At 52.4% G+C, this 22,260-nt stretch overlaps 1 long non-coding RNA gene across 1 annotated transcript; it reads left to right on the top strand.

The window, feature by feature from the left end:
- Positions 1-15,140: 15,140 nt before the first annotated feature.
- Positions 15,141-21,296, top strand: LOC311578554. Its single transcript, XR_014772890.1, has 2 exons — positions 15,141-15,281; positions 19,362-21,296. It is a non-coding gene; the product is annotated as an uncharacterized lncRNA (long non-coding RNA).
- Positions 21,297-22,260: the final 964 nt, after the last annotated feature.

The following is a 22,260-nucleotide window of genomic DNA, read 5'->3' as shown; positions in this document are numbered from 1 at the left end:
CACAGGTGAGCCTGGTCTACATTGGCAGAGAGATGGGCACTTGAAGACCTGAACGGCTGCAGAGAGGTCTCCCTTGTCGAGCCTTGAACCAACTGGACAGCCCCTATGTGTATATCTGGGAGCCCCCCCAAGGCTTCGTAGTAGGTATTGGACCCCTGAGGACTCAGGATTGTTCTGGAGACCGTGGAAGGGGTCCCAACTGGAAAGAGGAAAGCAGAAACTCCATAGAGGGTACACCTGATCCCTCTGAGGTCATTGTCCCAAATTCTCCAGGTTTCACTGTTTCTATAGTAACAATCACTATTTATAACCATCATTATTGAACTGTGTATTATCTGCCTTCACTCTCCATTCCCCAAAATCCAGGAACACAAGGGTTCAGCTCTACCTCTCTGTCATTTGTGGTTCTTTTCACACAGGGTCTTATGTCTCCAAGGTTGGCCTTGAACTCACTCTGTTGCCAAAGATGTCCTTGAACTCCTTATCCTCCTGTCTCAGCCTTCCAAGTGCTGGCATTACAGAGGTGGGCCATCATGCTTGACTTCAGTTATGTCTTGATCCCTACTGTACTTCCTGTACCCCAGCAGTGCTGAGCATATAGTAGGTGCTCAGCGAATATTTGCAATGGAATAAGAATCTTCAGATGGCTGGGCGGTGGTGGCGCACGCCTTTAATCCCAGCACTTGGGAGGCGGAGGCAGGCAGATCTCTGTGAGTTCGAGGCCAGCCTCGTCTACAAAGTGAGTCCAGGACAGCCAAGGCTACACAAAGAAACCCTGTCTCAAAAAAACAAAAACAAAACAAAACAAACAAACAAACAAGAATCTTCAGTTCACAACTGCCTATAACTCCACTTTTGGAGTACCTGACACCATCTTGTGGCCTCTGGGACACCTGCACCCATGTCATGCACATATGCTCACTCAGGTGCGCACGCGCGCGCGCGCACACACACACACACGCGCGCGCGCGCGCATGCACATAAAATAAAAAGTAGTAACTCTTAAAACAAAACAATCCTCAGGTGGCGACATTAGGCCTGCATGATGGGATGGTGATGTTCCATCCCCTCCCTAGCAGACAACCGAGTTAGGCTGTTAATCTGCCCCACCCCCACCTGCAGTGGAACCAGGGAGGGGCACTTCAGAGGAGCCAGAAAATGGCTCCTCAGTACAACTGAGCTTGTTGGGCCAGGGAGGAACTTGGGCAGTTTTCTGCCTCATTCTTCATTCCATGGCTGCGTGGTGACACAGAGAGGAGGTTCCTGCAAGCCTAAGGCTCCCTCAGATACAACCCAGAATTCCCTTTCTGTAGGGCTTCTGCAGCCCACCCACCCTCTAAACTGGAGGGGCTTCTCAGCTAAGCCCCAGGATGTCATGTGGGGGCTGAGCTCCCCGCCCCTCGCGTGCACATGGCACTCCCCCGCTACAGTTTACAAAGTGCGTTCACAGACATTATCACGTCGGCTCCTAAACGCCCCCTAAAAACCACAATAAATCTCTCGCTCTGGCTCCGGAGCCCACCGGCTGCCGCGTAATCACTGAGCAGAGAGGCCTCAGGGCCCAGAGCCTGCCAAAGCCGCCTCGGCGCCAGCAGGGGCAGAGGGGGATCCACGTGGGCGGGTGGCAGGTGGCGGGTGGCAGGCCCAGCTGGGGCGCTGCGGGAGCGAGGAGCAAGCCCGAGGCCCAATCCTACAAAAGCAGAATGTGCTGTCTCAACCCAGAAGCTCTCTTGGGAGAGGGGCCAGCAGCCACAGGATCTTGGGGACAGAGGCTGGTGGGCAGAGGGGCCAGGAAACACTAAAGGGAGCCTGAAGGCTTAGTTAGCACTTGGGAGCATCGTTGGGGAAATGTAGTGAAGCCATAAAAATTGTTCTATTGGGGGCCAGGGTGAGTCAGCCTCAGGTGGCTCTCCTCTCACCATCTTCTCCCCCTCCCCGCCCCTCCCACACACCCCAGATAACCCTCCTCAGCCTGTGGGATTCTGTAGGGTCCCTTCAATTCATCCCTCCAGTGATGGGAGCCCCCTCCCATGCTGTTTTCTGCCTGGAATGTTCCTGCTGCCCTTTTAAAACTCCCAGGTCTCCTTGAAAGACAATCCAGAGCTTTCTTCAATGTAGAAGCCTCCCCAAATCCAGAGGTGGCTCCCAGCACCCCTAGCTGTACCTGAGTCCCTTTCCATTTAGTTCCTTGTGCAGCAGCTGTGTCATCCTGCTGTGAGGTGACCCAGAGAACCCAGAAAAGATACCTAGGGATGAGCCACAGAACCACAGCCACAATGCAAGGGGACAGTCAGCCCAAACCAATGTCAACCCACATGACAGAGTCACTAAGCTCCTGTGTTTACAGCTGGGCTCCTAGCCCTGGGTAGCCACAGAGAGGGGAAAAAAAAATCTCCCAAATGTGTGAGCAGAATCAGCCAGCGGCTGCGGTCGGGGGTTTTGTTTTTTTACATTTCCCTTGGTTCTGAAAGTTATGAAAGCTCAGCTTACAAACCGTGGAAAGTTCAGCAAAGTTTAACTAAGCAGGGAAGAGGGAGGGTCTGACCATCAGGGCTGCGGCTGCCCTGGCAGGCTTCTTAGGGCCTCTCTTCATGGTGGCCACCTCCTGGGAGGCCTTGGGCTCGACCTCTGCGCTGCAGGGAGGCAGCTGACCTAACAGAGGGGTGGCTGTGGTGTCATGGCAGCCAGGGAGCAGGTGGCATCTCATCCCAGCCTTCAAAGACCTAGGAAAGTGGGACACTGCAGGCCCTGGAAGTCTTAGCCCTGGGGTATCTGAGGTAGAAGGAGCAGGGAAGCTAGAGATAAAAAGTTTATGGCACAGTCCATGTTCCTAGGTAAGTCCACGCCCTAGAGGCTCCAGGTCTAGTTCCAACTCCCTGGCTGCTTGGCCTGGTCCCAGCTCCTTTCCCCTGGTAAGGACTTGTATGCAGAAACATACAAAGATACAAAACCCCCTACAGCTGTTGTAAAAGGACCAGCAGCCAACCTTTATAGCAAAGAGTTTATACAGATATGTCCTCAAAGAAGACACACAAATGGGTGCCGGCAATGTAGCCCAGTAGGTAGAGTGCCAGTGCAACATCTACAAAACCCTGGGTGGGGGTCCTCAATAGTGTGGTGTGTAATACAGGCATGCAGGAGGTAGAGGCAGGAGGATCGAAAGTTCAAGGTGGCGGTGAGGTAGCACATTCGGTAAGGTACTTGCCAACAAGCCTAACAACTTGGCTTCAAGGCCCTGAACCTGCATGACAGAAGATGAGAACCAGTTCCTGCAAGCTCAAGCTGTCCTCTGATCATCACACAGGCATTGCTGCAGCACCCATACACACAGGCACAATAATAAATAAGTGTAATAAGAAGTTCGAAACAAAATTTCAAGGCTATCCTTAGCTACATAGCAAGTTAGAGGCCAACCTGGGCTACATGACACTCTGATAAAAATAAAATAAAAATAAAAGAAGGTATACACATAGCCAATAAACATCATCAGTGACCGATCAAACCACAGAGAAACATCATTTCATACCCACTAGGATGGCTGTTGTCAAGAAAGACGGGAGACAGTAAGTGCTGGTGGACAGGCAGAGGAAACAGAATCCTTGAGCATTCCTGCTGGGAGTGTAGGAACAGTACAGTCACCAAGAACAGTACAGTATGTCACCTAACAACTAGGCATGCACACCCAAAAGGAGTAAAGGAATAGCCAGGCGTGGTGGCAGACCCTTGCAATGCCAGCACTCAGGACAGGGGTATAGGTGCTGAAGCTGGCCAGGGCTACCCAGTGAGACCCCGTGGAGAGGGAGAGCTCAGTGGGTAAAGCCCATGTCCCACAAGCATGATGCCCTGAATTCAAAGCCCCAGTGCAGGCAGACACAACAGCATGCACCTGAAATCCCTGCCCTCCTGTGAGGAGATGGAAGTGGGGGAGACAGGAGGATCCCCTAGAAGCCAACAGGCTAGGCAGCCTGACCCACACAGTGGCCGACAAAAAGAGAGCCTGTCTCAATAAGGTGAGAGATGGAGACTGCCATCCGAGGTCCTCGTCCAAGCTTCGCATGTGTGCCCTGGCATGCATGTACCTGCACGTACAAATATATACTTGATTTTTTTTTAAGGTGGAGCGCACTATTGAGGAAGACACATGTAACTGCACATACAAATATATACTTGATTTTTTTTTTTTTTTAAGGTGGAGCGTTGTATTGAGGAAGACACTCAATGCCAGCCTCTGGCTTCCACATGTGTGCACACAAAGTCAGAAAGGAAGGGGGAGTAGGGAAGGAATGGAGGCTGGGAAAGAGCAGGTTTCCATGGAATGCTTTGTGCTGGGATGTTCAGAGCAGCAGCGTCCACAGCAGTGAAAAGAGAGAAGCTGCTCAGGTTTCACCTTGAGCAGAACAGCGGTAAGTCCAATTCTTTTTTCTTTCTTTCTTTTTTTTTTTTTTTTTTTTGGTTTTTTGAGACAGGGTTTCTCTGTGTAGCCTTGGCTGTCCTGGACTCGATTTGTAGACCAGGCTGGCCTCGAACTCACAGAGATCCGCCTGCCTCTGCCTCCCGAGTGCTGGGATTAAAGGTGTGCGCCACCACGCCCGGCTGGTAAGTCCAATTTTTGTACTCAGCTACAAGAAGGCACAGGGTACCAATGCATGCTACTGCCTGGATGAACCTTGAAAGCATGCTATGTAGAAGAAGGCAGATGCAAAAGGACACAGCTTGTCTTCTTCTTTTTTTTTTTTTTTTTTTTTTAATTTTAAACATTCAAGCCTGTCAAAACCACAGAAAGAGAAAGTAAATTAGTGGTGGCCCAGCCAGGAGCTTGGGAAGGAAGGACTAGGAATGATTGTTAATAGGCTCAGGGTTTCTTGGGAGAATGATTAAAATATTCTGGAAATAACAATACTGGTGGTTGTACAAGTCTGGAAATATATTAAAAGCCAGCAAATCACACACTGTAAAGATGTGTAGCCAGGCCAGGCATGGTGTTACACACCTGTAATCCCAGCACTCAGGGAGGCAAGGGTAGGCTGATCTCCGTGAGTGCGTGGCCAGCCTGGTCTACAAAGCGAGTCCAGGACAGCCAGAGATACACAGAGGAACCCTGTCTCGAAAAAACAAAGCAACACAACAACAAAAAGATGTGGCGCCAGGAGTGTTGATGCATATCTGTAATCCCAGCACTTGGGAGACTGAGGCAAGCATTTTGAATTCAAGACCAGCCTGAGTTAATTGTATCTGTGTGTGTAACTGTCAAAGAAAGTGACATCATCACAGTAACAACATGATTAAATATATACAAAATTACTAGTCAAGGAAAAAAAGTAGAAAAAAAATTGCAGTATATAGATTATATTTCAGTGAAGATTTTTTAATGGGGTCCTTATACTTCAGTTTTGAGCCCACTGGTCCCCAGGATTCAGACCTAGTCAGGCTCAGGCACTGTTCCTTCACTCACGATGTACTCTTCCCCTTTTGCCTGTGGATAACGGCTGCCCGGAGCCTAGGTAGCATGGAGGTTGCATCTTCACCCATCTTTTCTGGCACCCCAAGGAAGTGATAGTTTGCCCCATAAGTTAGTGTATTGTGAAGCTGAAGAGGAAGGCCCCAGAAGGACTCCTGTGGCTTTTTTACCAAGTGAATCAGGAGACAGAAGAGACCTTTATCCCTAGCACAGGCCTAAAGAGCTTGTCCAGCATAAAAGCAAAGCTGAGTAGGTTTGTGTGATGTGATAGTCTCTCTCTCTCTCTCTCTCTCTCTCTCTCTCTCTCTCTCTCTCTCCCTCTCTCTCTCTCTCTCTCTCTCTCTCTCTGTCTCTGTCTCTGTCTCTCTCTCTCTCTCTCTCTCTCTCTCTCTCTCTCTCTCTCTTCTCTCTCTGTCTCTCTGTCTCTCTCTCTGTCTCTCTTCTCTCTCTCTCTCTCTGTCTCTCTCTCTCTCTGTCTCTCTGTCTCTCTGTCTCTCCCTCTCCCTCTCCCTCTCCCTCTTTCTCTCCCCCTCTCCCCCTGTCCCCCTGTCCCTCTCCCTCTCTTCTCCCATGAGACATGTCACTTGGTAGCCCTGGCTAGCCTAAAACTGCCTATATAGTCCAGACTGGACTTGAACTCAGAGATTTACCTGAGCCTGGCTCCCAAGTGCTGGGGTTAAAAGCTGGCCAAAACACTTTTTTCGAGACAGGGTCTGATGTAGCCCAGACCAGCCTCTAACTTGCTGTGCAGCAAAGGACTACCTTGAGCTCCCCATCCCCCGGCCTCCACATCCTCTGAGTGGGGGGATTACAGGTGTATGCCACCATGCCTGTCTTAGGTAACACTGGAGCCTGAAGGCAGGCCTTCATTCATGCTGGACAAGCATTCGACCAACTGCACTACAGCCCCAGCCTTGGTGACATTTTTTTCTCTTTTCCCCCCAAGACAGGGTTTCTCTGTGTAGCCATGGTTGTCCTGGACTCACTTTGTAGACCAGGCTGGCCTCAAACTCACAGCGATCTGCCAGCCTCTGCCTCCCAAGTGCTGGGATTCAAGTTGTGCGCCACCACGCCTGGCTCTGACATAATTTTAAATGACATAAAAAAAATGCTTGACTATTATGCTGCATGTGGTCACAAACTTGTGAATATCTTCAGTTTGACAGAACTGAGACTATCCGACGGCCCACAGCTCTCTCTGACTTTTGTCTGTAGGAAGGAGACTTTGGGCCCAGGTACATGACTGTCGAGTGCAGGAAAGCAAGGGCCTAGTCTGTAGCGTTCATGGGAAGCTGGGTGCTGGGATGAAGGATGCTGGGTGAGAGGAGGATAGTGGATGGTGGGAAAGGAAGGAAGGGCAGAAGGGCGGGCAGACGCAGGTGCTGGGATAAGACAGCGGGAAGAGAGTGCTTACATAAGCCCCTGAGCAACACTAAGCCCCGCCCCCATCCAGAGCAGAACAAGACTCCCCAGGGATGGAACCCAGAAACGTCTGGGGGTACAGAAACAGAGGGCCCCCAGGTGTAATCTACCATGGGCTGCCATGCCTCTTAGCCTGCCTCTTAGCATGGATGGATGGTTAGGGCCACAACCACCTGCTGTGTCCTGCTGGTCCTTGGCCCAGCCTGTCCTTAGGTCTCTAAGCCCCCCTTAGGGTCCAACCAGACTTCGAGGCAACACCAACACCCTCGATGCTTGCTGTCATTTAACAGACAGAGCCTACCCGCCCCCAGCCCCCCACCCTTAGATTCTCCTCAACAGCTGCCTGCTCCTGCCTTGCCCCTCCCCAAATCCTGTCTACCTCAGCAGCCAGTGGGATCCTTGCAAACGGCACATCCAGGGGCCACACCATCTGGCCTCACTTCCTCCCAGAGCTTGTCTGCTGCCACCTGCCTCCTGCCCTTCCTCCTGCGATGCTAGCCCTTCCCTGCCTCTTGACCGTGCCAGGCCAGATCCCACTCTGGGCCTTGGCTCTTGGCTTTAATCTCTGCCTGGAATAACTCTTCTCCCAGAGGTATCACCTCGGTCCATCTTTGCTCAGATGGTACCTTCTCTTGGGCACCTATTTATAAATGAAAAACAAAATATCCACCCATCTCCCTTCTCGGCTTTATTTTTCTCTCTGGCACTTAGCACTCTTGATAACAACATATGTTCCTTGCTTATTATGTTGGGTTTTTTTTCCCTGGTTTTGGTGGGATTTTTTTTTCTCTCTCTCTCTCTCTTTGGTCTGTATCTCTTAGAACGTCCTTGAGGAGGGGGTCGGCTATCATCTGCTCCATGCTATGTGTCCAGGACTAGCTGGGGCCTGCAGGACACTGATGAGCACTCTAATAAGTTTATAACAGGGCCAGGTGTGGTAGTGCAGGCTTTTAATCCCAGCACCGGGGAGTCAGAGGCAGGCGGATCTCTATGTAGAATAAAAGGAATGAGTGAATAAGTGATTGAATAAATGAACCTCTCTCAAGGGTCCAGGCTTGGTTCTGGGCTAAGCTGGGCTACCCTGGGCCCCAAGTTAACTCAATCTGCCCCATAACCACCTGGGTCTCTAGCCTCTTCTGGTCCCATCCCCTGTCGAACTGCCCCAATCCAAGGGCCACCTGCCTCTCTTAGACACTGATAGTGGTGCAGCCAGCCTTCTAGGGCTAAGCTGAGTTCAACCACAGATGGTCCAGCCCAGAGGCATCCCAGCAGCACCTTCTCAAGATGGCCTGGGTGCACCCCAGCCACAGGCTTCTCAGAACGCACGCAGAGGCCCATTCTGCAGCCCTCCTCCCGGTTTGCTGCATTTCACCTCCTCTCTGCCTTCTGTCTCTTTACTCATTTTTCTCCCGGACCTTCCAGGGGTGAGCGGGACAGATGGTAGGGCACTGGTGGAATGTGGAAGGAACTAGAGGGCACGGGCTGCCCCTGTTCCCAGATACCACTGTGGGTAATACCCAGTGATAATGCTGGTTCTCCCTCTGCCAGTCCCACTGTGCCAGGTGCACTGCATGGGTGGGGATTTCCCAGCTCCGTCTCACTGCCGCGTGCTGACAGCCACATGGATTAGACCAAGAAATCAACGGGAGTGACAGCCCCCACCCCAACGGAGGAGCAGGAACGTCTGCAGGTTCATGGTGATAATGGTAGTGAAACAGTCAGTCACTCCTCTGAAGACGCAGAGGAACGCGGCAGCTGTGGAGGTCAGGAGCCCACACGTGCACCAGTGCACACACTGCATGTGCATATTACAGGGCCCAGGGCTCATGAAATAACTGACAGATCACGTCCACACCCTGGCACCCCAACAAGTGATCTGGGAATGTGAAAGGGCACCAGGAGGGAGCAACGAGGTGTGTCTGGACCATCAGAAAGGGGCACAACAGGCCAGGACCAGGATCTCCCTGCCTCCCAACCTACAAGTACTCTCTAGGCAGCCACTTCTCAGTCTCACTTGGAGCCTCTGCCAGGCTGGTCTGATAACGCCCATGCTCCAGGGTGGTCGGAATTAGCTGTGATCATGCACTGGATGCTCTACTTAGATTATTATTGATTTTATTAGAAGGGCTGAACGTTCATTCTATAGGCATCACGGAGCCCTAAGTTCCTGCCTCCCCCTACCCCCAGGGGGTGGGGGACTCACACATCACAACAGTGATGTACACTACAGAGTGTGTCCTAGCTGGCTGGTTCTCTGAGGCATTGTGGCTCGCTGCTTCAGCAGCACAAACTCGTTTCATCCCCCGCAGAGTCCTGTAAGTTGACCTGCTGCTGTCCATCAGCAGATGAAGAAACAGAGAGGTAAAGTAGCGTGCCCAGGGTCACCCAGCAAAGCAAGGGGCACAGCTGGAGCTTCAGTCAGAAACAGTGATGCCACTGTCAGGCCAGCCAGCATGCTGGTGGCCAAATGCTCAGATCCAGGCCGTACGTGGTGGGATTGTGCAACCCGCGGCTCAGGGAACAGCAATAAGCAAACCCTTAGTAGGGTCCAGAAATTTCCAAGAGGCCAAACGTTAAGGACAGCCTGAGTAAAGCCCCAAAGTGAGGAAAGGGTAGTTCAGGCCCAGCCTCCTCCCTTCTGCCCAGGTCCTGCCTCTGCCCTTCTGACTCATGAAGCTCTCAAAGGTCCTCATACGTGTCCTGGCTTTGCCGTTCCTCCTTGTGTGTGGTTCCCATACTCTCTCCAGGCTTGCTGATAACACACCTGCTGCATTCTCGGTCACAGGCCTTTCTTACTGCACTGCCTTGCCTCACGTAGGGAACCCTAAGCCTGAGACACAAGGGGAACTTGGGCTGAGTCAGCCAGGGTATGAGCCAGGGAGAGATGGCTCCCGGTAGGTGCTAGCTGCTTAAGCCTGACAATCTGGGCTCCATCCCTGGAACCCACACGATAAAGCAGATGCAATGGTGTGTAATCTTGGCAATCCCGTGGAGATGCAGAAGAATCGCCTGGAGTGTACGGAGCAGGAGAAAGGAGAAACTCCGCCTCAGGAAGCTCAACAAGGTAAGAGAGACCCTCATCCCAAAAGCTGTCCTCCGGCCTCTACTCAAAATGATATCCATATAGACATTAAAGGAAGGAAGGAAGGAAGGAAAGGAAGGGAGGGCGGAAGGAAGGGAGGGAGGGAGGGAGGAAGAGAGGGAGGGAGGAAGGAAGGGAGGGAGGAAAAAAGAAAAGAAAAAAACCATAGTAAGTAGCGGAAACAGAATGGGCAAAGAACAGAGTCAGATTGGACTTCCGACATCACATCCTGGGGCCCAGAGCCTGTCCTCTGTCCACTGCCTTGCCCAGGAGACAGAGACTGGCTTTGGAGTCCCACAGCCCTGAACTGAAACCTGCTCTGTTGTTACTCCAGCCAAGTTCCTCTTTCTTTCCAACCCTTGGCTTTTCCGTCTCATGCTATGAGGCCGTACCTCAAGAAGTATCTGACCAGGAATGGAATGCAGCTTGGTGGGTCATGAGCTTGCCTAGCTTGCACAAACCCTGGGTTCCATCCCAAGCACCACTGGATGTGGTGGTTCACACCTGTAATCCCAGCAATTCAAAGGTGGAGGCAACGAAAGTGAGGCTAGCTTAGACTACCCAAGATCCTGTCTCAAAAAAAAAAAATCCCCCTGTTGGTTTGATGGTAGAGCCCTTGCCTAGCATGGATAAAGCCCTGGGTTCCATCCCTAATACTACAGAAGTAAATAAATAAATGTTTAAACTTTTATTCAAGATCTGGCAAGATGACTCAGCAAGTAAACATGCTTGCCTGCAAGCCTGGTGACTTGAGTTTAATCTCCAGGATGCAGGTAAAGGTGGACACAGGCGCCTAAAACTTGCCTCCGACCTCTATCTGCACACTGTGCTATGCACACACAAATACATGTACTGATGCTCGCGAGAGAGTGTGTGTGTGTGTGTGTGTGTGCGCACATACACACAACAGCAACAACAACAACAACAACAACAACAATAATAATAATAATAAATTTAAGCATTAAAAATGTATTTAAGTAGGCATAGAGACCCTTTCACAGAGTAGGTGCCTAACAGACATGAATGCCTAGAGAAATTTGATATAGTTTGTGGGCATGGGAGTGCCCCAGCTCTGGGCACCTCAGCCTCAAACCACTTTCCAGCTAGGAAGCTGTGAAAGGCAGGCCTCTAACTTTGAGAGGTTGCCCTGGGAGTCCTCCCTCTCCTGGGGATCAGAGGGCAGGTTCTGCTGCTAAGCCCTGCTTTCCTCAGGCTCATTTGAGTGGACCAGCCCAGTACCAGGGAAGCCCCTGAGGCAGATGTCTATGGTCTGGACCCTCACCTGTAAAGTCAGAGGCAACAGGGCCTGCATAGGCACTCTGCAGGGGCCCTGCTGTGAGGGTGCTTCCACTCAGCCTGTGACAGGGGATACTTGGAGGTCCAGGAGGGGGTGTTCACTGAGCACTGACTATGGGTCAGAGGGGCTGGGTATATTACAATGCTTCCTGGTGTCTAGCATTTCTGCTTTGGCTATGAGTGTAATCGTGGACATGGAAACTGAGGCTTAGAAAGTCAAAGAAGCCTGGAGTGCCCAGTGTGAAGGCTCCTTCAGCCAATGACCCTTCCCCCATAGCAGAGGCTGTTTGAACTCTAGTGAGGACAGGGCAGATCAGGACTGCCAAACTCCCCTTTGGGACAGACACCAAAAGAAAGCTCTGGCCGAGCATGGGCTGAGGTTGGCCTCTGATATCCCCCGCCCACACCCCCAATATGTCCAAATGCCAGTTCTTCCCTCTCTGCTCCCATGGCCACCTTCAGAAAGCAGCTCAACCAGCCTGTGTGCGTCCCTCAGGTAACCGCTCTCTACAAGCCTTGGTTTCCTCCAACCATAAAACAGGAGCAGAGCCCACACTACCTGAAGCGGTTGGGGGACTTTCACGGAGTTAGCAAAAGCAGAGAAGCTTCCCCCAATGGGGAAAGGCTTGAGGGGTTTCCAGAGACTCAAGTACAATGAGGACAACCTTGTGAAAGGGGACCAGGAACAGGTGTCTAACCTGTACTATCCTGGCTTTCCCAGACAAGTTCACTTGGCCCATCTGTGTATTTGAGACTGGCCTTGAACTTCTGATCCTCCTGCCTTGGGCTTCTGGAGTGTGGAAAGGGATGATGGGCTTGTGCTGCCACACCCCTGCTGAGACTCAGCCTTGCTAAGGGCAGTGGGGCACGGGGCCAGAAATATCTGAGTCAAGTCCTTCAGCTGTCATTTTTCAGCCATGTGGTAAATATAGCTGTCAATCATCTCTTTGGTGTGAGCCTTGACTTCTCCAGGAAAAGCTTGTCTATCAGAGCTGTGGGGCTCAGCAGTATGAGACCTAAGTGGAGAGCCTTCAAGGCAGAACCTAGCACACTTCAGGTCTGGGTCCCGCTGGTGACAGCCAGGCTACCCTCCTGTCAGTGATGGCTCTACTCACTGAGAGAAGGAAGGAGGAGCCACAGCTGGGGAGACAGCCAGTCCTCAACACCCTGCTCCTACAGTCTTCTCTGCCCTCCACCATGCCAGGCTTAGCTCAGCATCTGGGAGACTGGGCAGTGTGGCAGGAAAAGCACACAGTCTGGAGTCCACGGATGGGGAAACTGAGTCTCAGAGGGAAAGTGAGGCAGCTAGGAAAACATATACTTTCCTTCCTTGGAGCCGTCACTCGCACCATAACCCCAGCCCCATCACCTGCCTTTCCTCCACCAGCCTGCATCCCCCCTACCCGGCAAGGATTCCTTTTCCCGGCCCGTGTCTTGCCCTTCAAAGTCCACCTGTCCTCTAGGTCTTCTGCAACCTCTCACCTGTCAGGCCTCCTCACATATGCCCACCTCTTAGGAAGTGCCCGCCAATTGGCTAGAGCATTTCCCAGACACAGCCCTCCACTCCACCTGCTCTACAGGAGGCCGGAGACCCTGAGGGTGGGGTGTGGGTGGGTGTTTTATCCTGCGCTCAGCATAGAAAGTAGCACAAGGCAGCTGTTTAACATCTGGCATCCCTCTACTCTTTCACTCAAGACATGCTCATGGGGTCAGCAAGATGGCTTGGCAGGTACAGGTGCTTGCTGTGTAAGCCTGGTGACTCAGTCCCTGGGACCACCATAAAGGAGAGATCTGAGTCCCAAAAGTTAGCTGTCCTCTGACCTCCACATGTGTACACACACACACACACACACACACACACACACACACACACACACACCAATATTTTTGTTGGTTTGTTTGTTTTGAGACAGGTTCTCTCTCTATAGCTGTGGCTATACTGGAACTCACTATGCAGACCAGGCTGGCCTCGAACTCACAGCGATCCGCCTGCCTCTGCCTCCCAAGTGCTGGGATTAAAGGCGTGCATCATCAGCGCCCAGCAACAGTAATATCTTTAAAAGTCATGTTTATGGGACCCTGGGTCAGGCATCTGGGATACATCAGAGAGAAATCAGGCAGAGCTCCGCTCTGATGCTAGTGCACTGTAGTAGCAAACACGTTCTTGTATGGCGAGGTCAAATGCTAATAAGTCCTATAAAGAGCAATGGAGCAGAAAAGGACGAAGAGGGGGAGGGAGGGAAGGTCTGTCTGTGATCAGAGCACTCAAAGAAGTGAAAGAGGGAGTGAAGATCACAGGCAAGAGTGTGCCCTGGGGAAAAGGAACAGCAAGTGCAAAAGTCCTGAGGTGAGCAGCCCCATGGGATGTTGGCAAGGCTAGTGTGTGAGTGGGGCCTGCGACAAGCCACAGGCAGGACTTCTCTGATCTTGAGGAAGAGACAGTACAGGCTCTGGGCAGAAGAGTGAAGGCTCGGGCTTAAGCTTTGGCCACTGTGTGCAGAAGGGGCTCCAGGGAGGTGAGAAGGAAGCAGGAAGGCCCTGAAGAGCCGAAGCTAGGCCACCATGCTGTCTTTGGAGGGAATAAGGCGTGGCGAGGAAGACAAGGGAAGGAAAGGCACACTCGGTCTTCCTGGGCACCAGGCACCGGGAAGGCCGGCATAGGATGCACGTCTATTCCCTTTGGGCAATGCGGGGCCCAAGGGAAGTTCTGTGCACAGGAATGAGAGGGTCCCATCTCCTCCACCTGTGCTGTTTGACAAGACGCAGATCCATAGCATCGTGTAGCTAGCAGGAAGCAGAGCTGGGACGCAAGCCCGGACAGTAGACCTGTCTCTAAGGTCCACACTGGCCTCTTTAGCTGAGCCTGGTCTCTGCCCATGAGAGTGGCTGGTCCCAGTGCCAGGGGTCAGGTACTGGGACTCTTCCAGCTGGGAGAGCAGGGTAAATGCATCTACCCCACCCCAACCTCACTTACAGAGAAAGACACCAGGAGGAAGAGACACTTACTCTGGACCCCAAAGCTTGTCCTCAGCTGAGACACCAATCCAGTCTCGGATGTCAAAAGCCTGAGTTGGGTGCTTGCCGGGCACAGCACATTCCCTGGAACTCCGTTAATCTGAGCCTGTTTCAGGGGCCAAGTATATTCCTAGGCCCCTCAGCCTGGAGCTTTTTCTGCTTTTTCCTCCCTTTGGAGGGGGAAGACATCCGGTGGCCCTGCCAGGTGGCCCTCAGGCTCCAGTCACAGGTCCCTCGACCCCTGTTCTCTGCCTGACTCTCATTTCAAAGGGTTTCATGCCAAGAAGTGCCCTGGTCCCACCCTGCTGACCTATGCCATAGGTCCTACCCTGCACTGCCCTGCCCTGCCGACCGATGGCTCTCCTCTCCAGCTCAGCTGGGACAGTAAAGTGCCCTTGCCAGGGGTCCACTGTCAGGAAACTCTGCAGAGGGAACTACAGTGTTTGTAGATGGGGGCAGGACCGAGGTCATGCCATAAAAATGGATTCCTAGAAAAAACAAGCCAGCTATTTACCTTGTGAATTTTATTGCCTTTAAAAAAAAAGCGATCTCATTTTAATAACACAGAGAGAAGGTACTGCTATCTCCCCTTTACTGAGGAACCAGGACACAGTCAACAGAAACTCACAGGAGGTTGTGGTCCAGTTTATTAGCCACTTTGTCTCATAAAACTCAGCATTTTTATGAAAAGAGGACGATGGCCAAACACTCTGCTTGTTTTTTGTTTTGTTTTGTTTTTTGTTTGTTTGGTTGTTTTTTAAGAACATTGCCTTTAATATCGGGCAAGGCTTGGGTTGGGTTTTCTTTTGTTGTGGTTGTTGTTGTTGTTGTTGTTGTTGTTGTTTTAATTTTTCAAACAAAGCTCAGATCCCCTCAACTCCACGCCTGTTCCTCCAGCCGCGGGCGGGAAAGGGGTTTCTGAATCCATCTGACATGTCGGATTTCTTTGTGGCATCCACTCCATCGCTCAGCAGCCAGCCATGATGTCATAAGCCCATCAGATTTCCGGTAGGGAGAAAACGCTGGGGAATCGGAGAGAATGGATGTTTCTTACCCGGCAAGGAGGGGAGTGGGAGTGGGGGATGGGTGTGTTTGGAGGAGCTTGGCTGGGGGGGGGGGAGGGGGGAGAGAGAAGAGAGGCAAGCTCAATGTTTGTGATATTAAATGTCAGACCGAACCTGAAAAGCCCAGCCACCCAGATGTTTTTTCAATATCCAGATGTCTGGCAAAGAACAGACCGTGCACCCTCCCAAGAGGCCCCTCTGCCTTTCGGTTTTGACCTCAGGTCTGCAGTGAGATCTCACTGCTAGGAGCTGCACATCCAGCGCCCTTGCATTGCCCCGCTCTCAGGGGTGGGATTTTCTTTCTTTCTTTTCTTTTCTTCTTTTTTTTTTTTTTCTTTTCAAAATCTTTACACATGGATGGTAGGGGTAACCAGGTCCAGGTTTTTAAAAGCTGTTGAAGCTGTGATTTGAAAAGTTCAGTCCTTGGAATTAGCTTCCAGAGAGTACTCTGTATAAGCCAAAAGGAAGGGGGGGGGAGAATCCCTCAGCCAACACACACACACACACACACACACACACACACACACACACATACACACACACCATATGTGACTCTTAAGTCATAGGACTTAAAACCCAAAACAAAACCAGCAAGGCTACGAACAAGGAGTCAGACTGACCCTGAGAAGAGAGAAGCCTCCCCCAGGAGCACACCTCCCCCAAATCAGAAAACCACATGAACAGCTTTGTTCTTCCTGACAAAGCCCCTCGCTTTCAAGGCGCCGACAGTTGCCAACAAAAGCACAGGGTAGAACTAATTTACACTCCAACCAGGGCTTCCAGGAGTCATAAAATATGGGAATGGAATTGGCTTGGCCAAGAAACTGCTTCCCCACCACAGCAGCAGGGACCCCTCAGGCCTCAGACAGGGCAGGTCACGGCCTGCTGGTGGCCTGGCCACGTGCCCCGGCTATGGCCACCTCCCAGACCTGTGACATCACAGCTAATTACCTCTGTGAATGAGCCAGGAGCTGCAGGCCCCTCAGGGCCACAGTCCAGGGACTTCCACAGAGAGTCTGGGGACAGGCAGCTGTAGAGGGACACAACACCAATTAAACCAGAGTTCTCAGATGGCAAGCCAAAGGAGTGGCCGAGGGGACAGTGGCTAGCAGAAGGCAGAAGGAAGCAAGCCAGGGCTCGGGGACAGGGGTGAGGATTCTATGCCTGTCTATAACAGCCCCTATGTTTTGCAGATGAGGAAATGGAGGTTGAGTGGCCTGCCCAAGGTCACCCAGCTAATTAAGGGGACAGCCAATACCAAAGAAGAGAAACCCCAGGTCGGCCACTGCAGAGCTCTTCCCCAATGCTATCTAATTTAATCCTCACAGCCTGTGAAGGGGGAGGGGAAGGACTGCCATTAACCTCTGTGTCTACAAGAACCAATGGAGGAGCAGAGAGAGGTTAAGTCATTTGCCCAAGGTTACACAGCTCCTCATTAACAGAACTTGGCCTGAACGTCTGATTCTGAATGCAGCGTGCTCTTGCTGCTGGGCAGGAGGAGGCGGTTGAGGTTTAGCTGGGAGCAGTGAATGTGATTTAAATACACGTTTAAAATGCTGGTGATCCCCACAGAACAGAAGGGAGTAAATCACTGCAAATTAATTTTTTTTTTAAAGCTAATCCAGGCAGGAGGGCTGGCTGGGCCGGTGGGTAGGTGGAAGGCTGCTTTGACGCTGTCCCTGCCAGAGTCTAAATAACATATGTAGATGAGTTCTCTAGCCCTGGGTCCCCCTCAAACCCCCTGAAGGGGGTGGGGTGGGCTGGAGGGAGATTCCATAAAAGCTTCATGGGGCATCTGCAGGAATCCGACAAAACCTGCCACGGGGGAAGGTGCCAGGAGTACAGGTCTACTGGGCATAGAAGCCATGAAAAATCAAATTACAGCCAGTTCTTCTGAGCGGGATTCCTACTTTGCAGCCAAGAGTCTCGGAGATCCATGAGTCACATAAGCAGCTCTATTTAGGGGTCTGGCTATGAGTAAGGGAAGCTGTTCAGGGTCCTGTCCACAGGACGGGAGTGGAATACAGTCAGTGTGGCCCTGGGGGCCCTTCACTGGCCACTACATTCTCTCAGAGTGGTGCTAAAGGAAACTGAATGCAAGAAAAAGAGCAGGCCGGGTGGTGGTGCACGCCTTTAATCCCAGCACTCGGGAGGCAGAGGCAGATAGATCTCTGAGTTTGAGGTCAGCCTGTTCTACAGAGTGAGTTCCAGGACAGCCTAGGGCTACACAGAGAAACCCTATTTCAAAAACAAAACAAAACAAAAACAAACAACCCCCCCCCAAAAAAAGTAGGATCAGAGGTGGGCAGGGTGGTCTGAGCCCAGGGGCCTAGGACAGGAGCTCCCCTGCGTTTCTCCTGACAGGTGCTTTGGCCCTGCAGCAGCCTTGGTGTGGCTGTGGATGGTGTGTGCTTGCTTCTCCCTGCTATTTCCCTCACCAGACTTGCTGGCTTCTTTTACTTTCTGTCTATGGACATGATGTGGGGTAGGTGGAGCCCAGACCTCCTCCAGCCAGGACCAAGAAGAAAAGAAAGAAAAATCCCTGGACACCTGCCAGGCTGAAGAGCCCCATTTTCCTTGGGAAAGTCCATCTGCACACTAGCCACTTTGCCTCCCATCCACTCAGCAGAAATCTGGGTTCTGCCATCACTGCGCATGCACCCAACAAGGGGCAAACACTAGCCATGTTGTCCCTATGAGGACTAGTCCCAGATTATAGGAGTCCCTTGGTGTGAACAGCCAAGTCAGGAAGGACAGGGAAGCCTTCCTGGAAATGGTGACAGTGGTCCTGGGGCCCAGGGGATGAGGAACAGTGACACTTCTTATTTCCTGTCAGCTCCACAGAGAGGCTGTCTTTTGACACCCACCCAAGCTGCCACCTCTCCCTCCCTGATGGTGTGTCGTTTGTCTCTGGTCTGGAATCCCTGTGAGGAAAGAGACAGCATCTGCCTTAGTCACTGCTCCCTTGCCCATGCCTAGCCCATGCCTAGCCCAGGGCTCTGAGGATAGCTCAGTAGGTAAAAGCGCTTGCAACCAAGTCCAAGGGCCTGGGTTCAATCCCAGGGTGGAAGGAGAAAACTAACTCCTGCAAGTGGTCCTCCGACTTCCACATAAGCACTGTGGCACTGGTGCTCAATCATACATGCACACACTCGCACTCGTGCGCACACGCGCACACACACAAACACTCGCATGCACACACACGAAGGGAGGGGCTAGGTTCAGTTCCCAGCACCCACATCAAGTGGCGCACAGCCTCCTGTAACTCCCGTGTTCTAGGAGATGTGATGCCCTCTGGCCTCTATGATCACCTGCTTGCACGTGGTGCACATAAACTCACAAAGGTCCCCCTCCCCCGTACACATAAATTATCTCTATGTACTCCTGGTGCCCTGGAACTTACTAGATATAGATAGACCAGACTGGACTCAAAATCATAGAGATCCGCCTGATTCTGTCTTCTGAACGATGGCATTAAAGACACATGCCACCATGCCTGGCAGTAAATCTTTTCAAGAGAAGAATAAACAATACATGTAAAGGTCCCACAGGGACAAAGGGTACAGAAGGTGATAGAAAATGAGACTGCGCCTCCCCAAGAATCTCCAGAGACATGCTGGTATCTCCTCGCCAGCAAGCTCCCCTTCCTTGGGTCAAAACGCCTTTCTTCCCTTATAGAAGAGCATCGCTCATCCCTATACCACTTGCTCTGCCCCAGGCACCTTTGGGAAAGAATAAGACAGATACTAGGGTTCCCTGCCAGAACTCTCTGCCACTAGCCTCCCGCCTCCTATTCCCGTAATTCAGACTACACGGCCACCTGAAGCAACGACGAGCAAATCCAGGATTTCCAGACCATCCATATCGCCCCACTCCCAAAACTCCACCTCTCCGCAATGTCTGGCCCTTTCTCCTCACTGAAGCTAGGTAGAAAGAGAAAAGGAGCCAGAACACTGGTGCTAACCCTGTCTTCCGACTCCTCCCAGAGTGTGGTGGGGCACCAGGTTATCCTCTTTCTCTTCAGATTCCTCACGGGAGAGATGCGGACACTTCGGATACAGCCAACTTGCACCAAAGTGCAGATCGGCAGGATCGACGCGTCTCCTGCCCTGGGGGAAAGCGGACTACTGAACCCGAGGTTTGGGGCTCCTTCCAGCACAAGTCGCCTTCCCTGGGCCAAAGCAGGTAGTCCTGCGCTCCGGGGGACGCCGCAGGGTCTGCGCGTGTGCGAGCTGCCCTTTCCCAGCTCGGAGCTACTCAGCGCACTCCAGCAAACTTTCCAGCAGCGTCTACACCTGCCCGCGGCTCTGCGGTGCCACAAACCACCAGCGCGCATCCACAGCCTCGCCTCCTCCCAGGTCGCTGAAGTAACCCCCGCCCCCCGCCCCCCGAGTCCCAGGTCCGCGTCTCTACACACTCTCCAGCCACATAGGACCTCCTCAGCCTTGAGGATCAGTCTGGCCCCGCTCCAGATCTCCCGGGTGCCTCCTCCGCACCTCCTGCGCTCATCCACACCGCCTCCCGGGCACCGAGGGTCCCTTGAGCCTACACTGCTTCGACAGTCTCCGGGTCTACACCACCCAGCACGAGAGCGGCGTCTTCAGGGTTCACCCGGTGCCTCATTCCAGAGCCTACCTTGCTCGCGCGCTCACGCTCCTGTCCTGGCTGTGCGGTCTGATTCATACATTTTACATCTTGTCAGTCGCGAAGGGAAATCTTGTAATCCTCCTGTAGCCAAGTGGCTCTTGCTCCTAACCCCCTTCTCCTTTTTGGGGGTGGGTGGGTGGGTGAGTGGGATGGGGGCTTTTAGGACAATACTCGGCCTCAACGGCCGCTAGTCGCTCGGCCCCAAGCAGGAGCAGCTGGCTGCGGGGGGCGTGGCCTGGGCGGGGATAGGGCGTGGCCTGGGCGGGCGAGGCGGAGTGTCTCTGCCCTGGCCTCCCTCTGCCAAGGAAACCGTGGCCTGCGACCAAGCCTCCTGTTCCAGCTCATGATTGGTCGGCCCGCCCGCGATGCTGATGCCTAATTGGCTGAGACGAAGAAGGCTCAGAGGTGGTGGCAGAGTGTAGATTTTATTCTTTGCCTTTTTCTTCCCTGCGGCGGCCGCTGCTCTGTGGGTCCCTACTGAACTCTGCAGCCTTTTCCTCTCTGCCTTCGTGCTCTCCATCGTAACGCTTAATCCCGCCCCGAATGACAGTTGCATTTCTTTGTCCCCTACCAAATGGTTCCTTGAGGTCTGGACTGGGGGGGGGGCGGTTCTACTGCTCAGTAGTGTATGCCCAGTGCCTGTCTCATAGTAGGTGTGCCAAACTCGTTTGTTGGTTACATTAATAGAAAACGTGCACGGCAGTTTTTGGAGCTATCTTTAACACTGGTATCAGTCCTGGGGGAAACGGAGGTGCAGAGAATGTGGTCACTGGAGAGGGATTGACGGGCCTGATTGGCGTTACATATAGGCTTATTATATGTAGGCTCCAGCTTTGTAGACAGCATTGCCCTGTGGGTAGCAGGACCTGTTTCTCATGTGTCAAATGTTGGACTCAGAGCACGAGGTGGGCTACACTGAGTTATTTCAGTGGCTGCGCGGTCCCAAGCGCTGCTCTTGGCAGCTGAATGATTCCCCTCCTGTCTCCATGCTGAGATCCTAGTGACTCTGAGCCCTCTTCCTCCGTGGGAACCCACCTGTCTAAACCCAGGCTGCATTGTCAATCTCTGACTGTTTGGGCACCGCACGTGTGTGCCCAGGGGGAGCCGCAAGAACGATGGATCAAACTATGAGCAAAACGACTTGAGCCCAGATGCCGATCTGTGGTTGGAATGTCCTTGGAGAAACCCCTAAAAAGGTCCTTTTGATCGAGGAGTGGCTTCCGAGGAGAGCTTGGGAAAGGGCTTCCCTGACAAAGGAGTGTGTAGGACGTGCTCCTGGAGTTGGATCGTGGTGGGTTAATGGACCAGAAAATGCTCCCAGGGAGCCTGTTTCCTGTATAGTGTGAAGCCAGAATCGGGCATGAGGAAGGCTGGCTTGGCGACTGATGAATGAGTTCTCCTTGTGTCTGTGACTTCACATGCCTTTCTTATAAAGACACCAGTTGTCGCATTCAGGGCCCACCCTAATCCAGTGTAACCTCATCCTAGGTCAATTATATCTGTGAGGGCCGGGTTTCCAAAGCAGGCTCCTTTATATCTTTCAACCCACCAGGATCCTTTGGATCTGTGAACAGAGCCCAGACGCCCGCCCTGAGGCTGCCGGGGACAGACTCTCTTCCCAGCTGCCCACTCTTCTCTCTTGGGCTTACCTCCAGCTCATTTCAGCCCCTGGCCCCTGGTGGCTGCTGCCTGCCCAGAGCCCAGAAGAGAGGCAGTCCTCTGAATACTAGGAACTTTCAGACCTTTCAACCAACCATACTGTGTAGTGTGGCGCTCTGAGAAGCCCCCCCACCGCTGGCCCACCCTACCCTTTTACACACACACACACACACACACACACACACACACACACACACACACACACAGCCTCCTCCCCACCCCCAACCCCACCCGGAGATGGACAAGGACAATAAAAGCTATTTCACAAGCAGCTGGTGATTAATCGCCAAGTTAATTAAAGAGGCAGTAATTGCACTCCTGTTTCTGAGGTGGGAACGATGTCTTGGGCAGGAATGGGTGGTCGGCTTAGATCTCCCTGAGAAGAGGGAACCAGCAAGGAAAAAAGGAAAAACAAGTGGTGCGTTTTAGAAGTGGATGCTTCCACCATAGCTGAAATGTTTATTTGACACAGTCGGGCCATGAGCCTAAATGTTTATGCTTGTCTCTGTCCATTTCCACATCTTTGAAATATTTCACTAATGATGCGGGGGTGGGGGGAGGGAGGGGGGAGAAATTCACCAAGGGGAAGGTTAAGTATTTCTAAACTCTAGTTCCAG

This window comes from Acomys minous, assembly GCF_964271855.1.
Source record: "Acomys minous genome assembly, chromosome: 12".
Classification (NCBI taxonomy): Eukaryota; Metazoa; Chordata; class Mammalia; order Rodentia; family Muridae; genus Acomys; species Acomys minous.
Note: the sequence above shows the minus strand (reverse complement) of the source record. Positions and strands in the feature narration are given on the sequence as shown.